This window comes from Mustela putorius, unplaced genomic scaffold (genome assembly GCF_011764305.1).
Source record: "Mustela putorius furo isolate JIRA1106 unplaced genomic scaffold, ASM1176430v1.1 tig00003901_pilon_pilon_pilon, whole genome shotgun sequence".
Lineage (NCBI taxonomy): Eukaryota > Metazoa > Chordata > Mammalia > Carnivora > Mustelidae > Mustela > Mustela putorius.
The window spans coordinates 4,422,526-4,433,006 of NW_025422049.1; positions in this window are offsets into that span (position 1 = coordinate 4,422,526).

The following is a 10,481-nucleotide window of genomic DNA, read 5'->3' on the forward strand; positions in this document are numbered from 1 at the left end:
TCAATATTTGCTTTTAAATTTTGAGGTTATGTTATTGGAAACATAAACATTCTTTTTTAAAAAAATATTTTTTATTTATTTGACAGAGAGAGAGAGAGATCATAAGTAGGCAGAGAGGCAGGCAGAGAGAGAGGAGGAAGCAGGCTCCCCACGGAGCAGAAAGCCTGATGCGGGGCTCAATTCCAGGACGCTGCGATCATGACCCGAACCAAAGGCAGAGAGGCTTAACCCACTGAGACACCCAGGTGCCCTGGAAACATAAACATTCTTAATTGTTATATCTCTTGGTGAACTGAAACACTTATTTGTACCACAATTCCCTTTTCCTCTCTAATAATGATTTTTACCTTAAATTCTATATTGTCTGTAAATAATAGTAAGCTTTCATGCTCTTTACTATTTTCCCCTCATTTTTGACATGCTAATTCCTTACCAGGTTGCCAGTCCTCAGTGCTTGTGGGTATGTAAATTAATACAATTCTTTCAGAATAATTTGGAAATATCTTCTAAAGCTTAATACTTGCCTACCCTCTGACCCAGGAATTCTATTCCTAGATACATACCCAAAATAATTGAATACATATGTTCTTCAAAAGACATGCACAAGAAGAGAAGCTTTATTTATAATAACCAAAAACTAGAAAAAAGTCAAATATTGATCAATAGTAGAATGAATAAATAAATGGTGGTATGTTCCACCAACAGTGTAGGAGGGTTCTGCTTTCTCTGCAACCTCACTAACATCTGTTGTTTCCTGACTTCTTGATGTTAGTCATTCTGACTGATGTGATGTGGTATCTCATTGTGGTTTTGATTTGTACCTCCCTGATGCTGAGTGATGTGGAACATTTTTTCATGTATCTGCTACCCATTTGTATGTCTTCTTTGGAGAAATGCCTGTTCATGTCTTCTGCCCATTTCTTAACTAGATTATTTGGGCTTTGGGTGTTGAGTTTGATAAGTTCTTTACAGATTTTGGATACTAGCCCTTTATTTGATATGTCATTGCAAATATCTTCTCCCATTCCATAGGTTGCCTTTTAGCTTTGTCTGTTTCTTTTGCTGTGCAAAAGCTTTTTATCCTGATGAAGTCCCAATAGTCCCTTTTTGCTTTTGTTTCTCTTGCCTTTGAAGACGTGTCTAGCAAGAACTAGTTGCAACCAAGATCAAAGAGGGTGCTGCCTGTGTTCTCATCCAGGATTTTGATGGTTTCCTGCCTTACATTTAGGTCTTTCATCCATTTTGAATTTATTTTTGTGTATGGTGTAAGAAAGTGGTCCAGTTTCATTCTTCTGCATGTGGCTGTCCAAATTTTCCAGCACCATTTGTTGAAGACACTGTCCTTTTTTCCATTGGATGTTTTTTGCTGCTTTGTCAAAGATTAGTTGACCATAGAGTTGAGAGTCCATTTCTGGGTTCTCTAATCTGTTCCATTGATCTATGTGTCTGTTTTGTGCCAGTACCATACTGTCTTCATGATTTCAGATTTGTAATGCAGCTTGAAGTCTAGAATTGTGATGCCTCCAGCTTTTCTTTTCTTTTTGATTTTGCTCTGGCTATTCAGGGTCTTTTCTGGTTCCATACAAATTTTAGGATTGTTTGTTCCAGCTCTGTGAAAAATGCTGGTCGTATTTTGATAGGGATTTCACTGAGTGTGTAGATTGCTTTGGGTAGCATAGACATTTTAACAATATTTGTTCTTCCAATCCATGAGCATGGAATGCTCTTCCATTTCTCTGTGTCTTCCTCAATTTTTGTCGTAAGTGTTTTATAGTTTTATAGTTTTCTGGTGCAGCCACTCTAGAATCAGTGTGAAGGTTCTTCAAAAAGTTAAAAATAGAACTACCCTATAACCCAACAATTGCACTACTAGGTATTTATCTGAAAGATGCAAAAACAGTGATTCAAAGGGCACATGCATCCCAATGTTTATAGCAGCAATATCCACAATAGCGATACTATGGAAAGAGTGCAGATGTCCTTCGACAGAGGAATGGATAAAGATGTGGTATATATAGAGAGAGAGATAGAGAGATAATGAAATATTACTCAGCCATCAAAAAGAATGAAATCTTGTCATTTGCAATGACGTGGATGGAACTAGAGGGTATTATGCTAAGTGAAATAAGTCAGAGAAAGAAAGACAGATATGATATGATTTCACTCATGTGGAATTTAGGAAACAAAACAGATGAACATAGGGGAAGGGAAGAAAAAATAAAATAAGATAAAAACAGAGAGGAGGCAAACTATAAGAGACTATTAACTATGGAGAAGAAACTGAGGGTTGGTGGAAGGGAGGTGGGTGGGGAGATGGGGTAATTGGATGATGAGTATTAAGGAGGGCACTTGTAATGAGCACTGGGTGTTGTATGTACTAAATTCTACCCCGGAAACTAAAAATACACTGTATCCTAAATAAATTCAATTTAAATAAGGGCTCCTGCACTGGGTGTGATGCATAAACAATGAATTCTGTTACACTGAAAAGAAATAAATATAAATAAATAAATAAATAGGGGCTCCTGGGTGGCTCAGTTCATTAAGTGTCTGCTTTGGGCTCAGGTCATGATGCTGAAGTCCTAGGATCAAACCTCACTTTGGGCTCCCTGCTCAGCAGGGGAGCTTCTCCTTCTCCCTCTGCCCCTCCCCCTGCTGTGCTCTCTCTTACTCTTGTTCATTCTCTCTCTCAAATAAATAAATAAAATCTTTTTTAAATTGCATTTAAATAATTTTTTAATTGCAGTATGTTCATACAATGGAATATGAGCAGCGGCAATAACAAAGAACAATCTGTTGCCACGAAAACATGGTTGGAGGCACCTCAGTGTTTCAGTCAGTTAAGCGTCCAGCTCTTGGTTTCAGCTCAGGTCATGATCTCAGAGTCCTGGGATCAAGCCTGACGTCAGGCTCCATGCTCGGTGGGGAGTCTGCTTGAGGTTTCTCTCCCTCTTCCTCAGCCTCTTCCCCACTCTTTCTCTGTCTCTCTAAAATAAATAAATAAATCTTTTTAAGAAAATAGTTGACTTTCACATACACAATGTTGAACAAAAGAAGCCAGAAATAAGAGTACTTTCATATAAATGATTCCATTCATATGAAGTTCAAGAACAAGCAAAATTCACTTACAGTAATGCAGTGAAAAAATGTCCACAAGCTTTTTTGCAGCTCCTGTAGTCAGGAGGTAAAGTTTATTTCTCCACCCCTGGAATCTGGAATGGTCTTGTGACCTGCTTTGACCCAAAGAATCCAATGGAGGTGACACTGTACAATTTCTGGGCAATTTGCTGTTGTCTTGTTGGTTCCCTGAGATGTCCATGTAAAGTAGTCCAGTCTAACCTCTTAGAGGATTAAATATCCATAGGGGGAAAGAGGGGCCCAGCTGACAGCCAGCACCAACCACCAGAAATGTGTATGAAACCATTTTGGACCATCTAGCCCAGTCAAGCCGCCAAATGACTGCAATCACATGAGTGACCACAGGTGAACTAGCAGTATTGCCCAGCTAAGCTCAACCTAAGTTCCTGACCCACAAAATTATGAGCAAACAAAATGGTTGTTACTTGAAGCCCCTAAGTTTTAGAGTGGTTTGTGATAAATAAAACTGATACAGTGTTGGAAATCAGATTACTGGTTATCTCTGGTGGGTGGATATTGACTGAGAAAGAGCCTTCATCATGTCCACCAAAGAAGTCTTAATTCTTGGAACCTAATATGGAATATGGTAGGTTACCTGGAAAGGGGCAATTAATGTTACATATGAAATTAAGGTTCCTAATCAGCAGATGGGGAAATTGTCCTGAATCATCCAGGTGGGTCCCACATCCTTAAAAGTAGAGGCAAGAGGCAGAGCACTGGAGTCAGAGGGAGAGGTGACTACAGAAGAGATCAGAAAAAATGCAACATCTCTGGCACTGAAGATGGATGGAGGGAACCACAAGGTAAGGAAGGCAGGCAACCTCTAGAAACTGGGAAAGGCAAGGAAATGGATTCTCCCCTACAGACTTTGGATGGAACTAGCTCAGCCCATACCTTGATTTTAGCTTTGTGAGACCCATTTCAAACTCCTGATAATAAATTTGTGTTGTTTTAAGCCACGAAATTTGTAGTAATTTGTTATAGCCACCGTGGAAAATGAAGAAACTGATGTGGATGGATCTGCTTATACCTCCTAGGGACCAACAATTTCATTCTACACCCAATTACTTCCTCAGGTGGTAAAACAACCCTAGAAAAGCTAGGGTAAGAACAAAATTCTCCTGTGCACAGCCTCCAAAGGCCAAGACCACCATTGAGGGCTGACTTCTTGGATGTAAAATCTGAGCAGTTACACAGGGGCACATGCTTAGGAGGACCCCACCCTTGATTTAATGCTGTGCTGTTGCTCTTTAAATCCTTAATAACTCCTGAACAAGGGGTCCTGCATGCTCATTTTACACTGGGTGCTGCAAACTACACTGTCAGTCCTACCAGCATCCAGTTCATTCTTCTTTACTCACCACCAGGACCAGACCAACAGACCAGCCTCTCTTTACGTTGTTGGTGACTTTATTTCATGAGTTCAGTGATCTTTCCTGGCATTAGGCCTTAAAGAGGGCTACTCTCCTCTAACTTGATAAACCCTCCTAACTCCAAGTCTCAGGACAGAGGGGTTAGACATATAAGTCTGTCCCCCCCCCCCCCCCGCAGACTTCTGCTCTAGACTTCTATACATCTATCACGAAGATCTTCATAACTGACGTGGCCTCTTGAAGACCTCCTGCAGGGTGCCCTTCTGATTGCCTGCATAAAGTGACTGACAGGTCATTTCTCTGAAAAGGAAAAAATGTAATTATCTCAGACACCCTACTACATATAGAACACTAGTGCCTGGAGATATTAATAAGTATTACATGAAAGAGGAGTGATGTAGCCAAGGATCTTTGTCAAACTGACTTTAAAAAATTAAATTGCTTTTTTTTTCTGAGGGATTTCTTAGCTTACCTGATGTGCTAAAGCACATTATGACTCTCCAAGGTGAGGGCTGAAAAAGAGCTGAAGTGTACAGTACTTCACGAACCTATTTGACCTCTTTTCTCCTAGGGCTCTTGCAGGACTAATTTTCCACAGAGAGTCTTGAGAACTGTTCTCCTAAACCAATGAAGCCCATACCAAGCTGAACCTTTAGTTTATCTCCTTTTCCATTGAAATGTAACCATACAAGCAAGCACACAGCTAGGTGAGAAGACGTCCTTTGTCTAATTCTTCCCTTCCTCTGCCCCTCTGCTCATATACATACTCTATACAGAAGGATGGGAGCCTAGGGGGTACCATTCAAATCCATGCTTATTGGGTGGGACCACGATAGTGATGACGATGATGATAGCTAACGTTTATCAAGCACTTGCTTGCTCTGTGCCAATAAGCACTGTTCTAAGCACTTGTCACATACCATCTTATTTAATCCCATGGCTTCTTTAAAGAATACCTGGCATTTGACACAAAGATTCTCAATATACAGTTGATGTCAATGGACACAGGTGATGGTAGAGTGGGCATTTTTTGTCACAAGCACATCTCCTCCCAAGAGATTATAGAATTACTTTTATATGCATAAAACAAACAAACCAAAAAAATAAAAAACCCTTTCTAAACCAACAGTGTGAACTATTGACAGTCGATTGTAAACCTGTTGGGGATGAAGTTGAAACACCTGGCACTTTTTCCATTCAAATATACATCAGCAAGTGACTGATGATATTGCTGTTCAAGAAAACCTAAGATTTGTTCTAATGATTACTCAAGTGAGCTCTAAAGCAAATGCTGGGGGAGATATGCTCTCAGCCTTTGAAGTTATTCTCAGGTCATAAAATATTTCTGTAAACACATGTAGAGGATGTTCAGTTAATGAAATACTGAACACAAAAAGTGAGTTCACTTGGTTTTTTATCTTTTATATAAAAAAGTGATAATAAAAGCCAATATGATGGCTCTCACTCTCACAACAAATTGCTTTGGAAACCAAATTTCTTCAGGCCTCTTTAGCCTATGGATACTAGAGGTCCTATTAAACATAATCACCAAATTTTGCTGGTTCTTCCATTCAGTGCACCTAACACCTCAGTTTCTTTGATTTAAGGGCCCTCCAGAGTGTTTCTAGATGTTCCTAGGGAATGAATATCACCTGTGAGCCCAAATGACTGTCTAATCAGCTACCAAGTGCTTTTTGCTACTCTGTTTCCACCTTCCCTGCCTGCTATCTCTGCTGGGCACCATGGCATCCTGATGCCTCTGTCCTCCACCAGGCATCTTCTGCCATTACCTACTGAAAGAGGACTTCAACTATCTCCATTTTGACCTCAAACTTTCTAATTGATTAAGTTCTTTCCAGCTTATTTCTTAACTCAGGCAAAAGTCCCTGGGGGCAAATCATCCTGGAGTGGGAACTGAAACCCCCTCAAGCATTATGAACTGCCCTGAGCCAGCTAGACCCTGCATGACTGACCTCAGGACAGTGATCAGCCTGACCTTTCCTGCCCACCTGCATGTACCCACTAACTTTTGTCCTACATTTTCCTTATATGAACCTGGAAGGATTTTCAGCATTGCGTTGTGTTCCCGGTGGTGGCCTCTCTGAAATAAATCCTTCCCTTGTCTCACCACCACTCGTTTCTCTGCCTTTGGATTTTGCAATGGCCAAGCGTGGTTTGTTTGGGACCCCTGGAGCTGAGGGCTCTCGCACCCCTGAGCCCCAGTTACACCACCAGGGTCCTCCGATGTCTCACTGAAGCCAAAGCCCTGGAATCCAGAGATGTCAGCTGTGTAGGGTTAGGGTAGGGTGCTCTAAGGACAAATGGGGAAGGCGGCTGCTTGCGCTTTAGAATTTTTTTCAGTGAAAGGAGGAAGAGTGGGTAGTATAAGTAAACTAAAGCCTCATCATTCTTATTGGGAGCACGCAGATATCACTTTCATCATAACTATTGAAGGGGAGCAGAATTTACCACTCCAAAATATGCCTCTTTGGCATAAGGATTATTTTCGCCTGGTTATTTTTAAGAAACAGCAGACACGTTAGAAGCTCAGCAAACGCAGTGGAAGTTATCCTTTTGTGAGGGAAATTTACATTTATAAAGGAAAGCTTTCTTTGTAAGAATGTCTCCCTGTCTGTACCAGGAAGAGGGGGGTTACTCAATCTCTAGAAACTGATAAGTCAGTGGGGAAGGCAGGGACTTAAATCTGTATAACAATCCTACCCTCATTTACCGTGATTTTTCCTGGCAACTTCCCAAAACTGGTCTCTCCAACAACCCTCAACATCTACTTTTGGTTTTGGTTGGTGATGGTTTTTAAAATGTCGGCTTGGGCCATCTCAAGGAATTACTCAATATTCCTGGGTGTGTACCATGTGTACAAGAGGTATACATATTATTAAACTTATGTTTGTTTTTCCTCCTGTTCATTACAGTGGGGTGTTTGCCAGGAACCTAGAAAGGTTATTTCTCCATGCCTACACTACTCAATCTCACATGTAAATGGACAGGGACACAAATTTGAGTGATTCTTTTTTCCTTGAACAGGAGTTCCTAAACATTCGGTGTGCCATGCACACCTCTGGCGGTCTGTTGAACGCCATGAACCCTTTCTCAGAATAAGGTTCTTGAATGTATCAAATAAAATGCATCAGATTACAAAGAAAACCAATTGCATTGAAATAGTTATCAAACTATTTTTAGCACAAATTTTATATGGTAATGCAGCTGCTTTTATTAACACATTAAATAAATGATCTAGCAGCAAGTCTAACACCACAAGTATTCAAAGGGGTGCATGAGTAAATAATATTTTAAGACATCTGAATAAAATTGCAATGTGATATAAAAATATCTGTGATATTGTTACTATGATTGGGGTTTGTTGCCTATGTTCATAATTGAGAGAAATGCTAAATTTCAAAGCTGTAACTATTTCCCCTTCCAAGTTCATGGATCCCATGAATTCTATTTGTGAACCCTAGGGTAAGAATCACTGCCTTGAGGCACCTGGCTTGTTCAGTCTTGATCTGGTCATGAGTTCAAACTCCACGTTGGGCATAGAACTTACTAAAAGGAAAAAAAATCATTGCCTTAGAATAAGTTCTCTTTAAAGAGTCTGAAGGGAAGGAAAAATTCTTTTCTACGCTCAAGGTCTTCCAACTGGAAAAAAGATTCAATTAACATAAGACAGATTAATAGGAGAAAAAAACCCCAAAGTTTTATTACATGTGCACAGAGGCCCAATTATGAAATTAAGACCTAAAGAAATGACCAAGGCAGACAGTTTCTATCCTTTCTAGACAAAGAAATCATACATCTGTGAGGAATTGACAGGACAAAGAAAACTGTGGAAGCTTCAATTAGTAAGGAATTCTAAACAGAATTTGGGCTGGAGTAGTAAATTAGTTAAAAGTAACAAGGGTTCTTTATACAGCCCTCTTGGCTCTAAATTTCCCATTTCTGGTGATAAGGCTGTCTCTACCTCCTGGTACATGAGAGATTTCCTGCTTTCAGGGGGACAGAGGAAGGTCTGAGTGTCCTTCTTGCACAGGTTATCTCTGAATGTTGCCAGGCAACATTCTGAACATCTCTGAATGTTGAACTGGGGAAACCTAGAACCTCTCCAGCCCATCCTAAAGATGTCACAGAAGGTTTTGTCATGAGAAAGAATTCAAGGATGGACACAGAAAGCGGACAAGCAACACAAGCCAGAACACTTATTAAAGCAAAAGTACATTCTTGAAATGGGAAAGCAGCCAAGCTCAGGAGAGAGCTGTGATCCTGGGGTTTGGGTTTCTTTTACTGACAGGTGAAATATTCATTATGGGGGCAGGGATTTCTTGGAAACAGGGTTTCACGCCTTTTCTTCCTTATGTGGTCAGGGGTTTCTTGTCGTGGCACCTGCCATCTTCGGCCTAACTGGTTTGATCTGGCTTCTTGCAGAGTGCTCCCAGGACAGGCCTTTCTCCATACCTGGCCATGACTTCCTCTTGGCTGGCCTCCAGGTATCCTGTTAGAACCTAACTAACTGTCTCTAACATTAACTTTTATTTATAATAATCAGTATGCCAAAGTGGTCCGTCTTGGGGCTGCCTGCCTTGTCCCCACAAGTCCTTACAGGGCTCCATACTAAAAGACTTAGAGCTGTCCATCCCTGCGGCTCACTGCATTACCCCAGACAAATTCAAATCCTAGCCAGGACTCAAGGTGGGAACACTACTGTATTTAGACAAAATGTTTTTTTAAAATAGATGAGTCTATTATTAGGATATTTCTAGATAATCAAAAGATCTCATTGACTCACTTTTAACCAAGCATTGCTTCCCAGTCCCCACAATTCCCATCAATCCACCCACCACACTGTGACAAGACTGACTTTATATCTATTTATTTGTTTTTTTAATTTGACAGAGAGAGATCACCAGCAGGCAGAGAGGCAGGCAGAAAGAGAGGGGAAAGCAGGCTCCCTGCTGAGCAGAGAGCCCAATGTGGGGCTCGATCCCAGGACCCTGAGATCATGACCTGAGCCCAAGGCAGAGGCTTAACCCCCCTGAGCCACCCAGGCACCCCAAGAGTGATCTTTTTAAAATGCAAATATGATCCTGTGACTTCCCTACTTAAAACACTAGGTTCTTCTGGCCCTGTCACTTTCAGGGAAAAAAAGACATTTCATAAGCTAATTCCTAAATGCTACCCCACGCCCTCCCTTATCCAGCTGTGGTTTATGCTGCTATGATTCAGAATCACTGAACCACAAGCACTCACCCATATGCACCTACTTTTGTACACACTCTTCCCTTTTCCTGAAATGTCCTCCCACCCCATCCTTTTTTATTTTTAAAGATTGTATTTATTTATTTGGCAGAGAGAGATCACAAGTAGGCAGAGAGGCAGACAGAGAGAGAGAGGGAAGCAGGCACCCTGCTGAGCAGAGAGCCCGATGCAGGGCTCGATCCCAGGACCCTGGGACCATGACCCGAGCTGAAGGCAGAGGCCTTAACCCACTGAGCCACCCAGGTGCCCCCTCCCACCCCATCCTTACCTGGCAAATTCCTTCTTGGTGTTTAAAATCCAGCTCAAACACTAACTCCTCTGAGAGAAGGTGTCAGGCCTTTCCTGGCCTCCCTGGGAAGAGTTTATTACTTTCTCCTATGTGCTACCACTCACTGAACCTTGACTATACATATAGTGTGGCACTTATATAAACTAGTTTATTGAATGAGCTAGACACAGTAGGGTGTAAGCAGAAAGCAATATAATTCTTTCACACCACTGCTTCACACCACAAGCTCTGTGGAATCATTTTTCCCCACCCCTGCATGAAATTTCAGACAGAACTCATACCTTTTTCAGTCACTCTCAGATATTAAAAAATAGTTTTGTTTTTGGGCATTAAAAATTCCAGTCCGATCTCATACATCGCAGCTTTCACCCATCACTGATTTCCAAGTTTCTCCCCTCCCTCAGTTC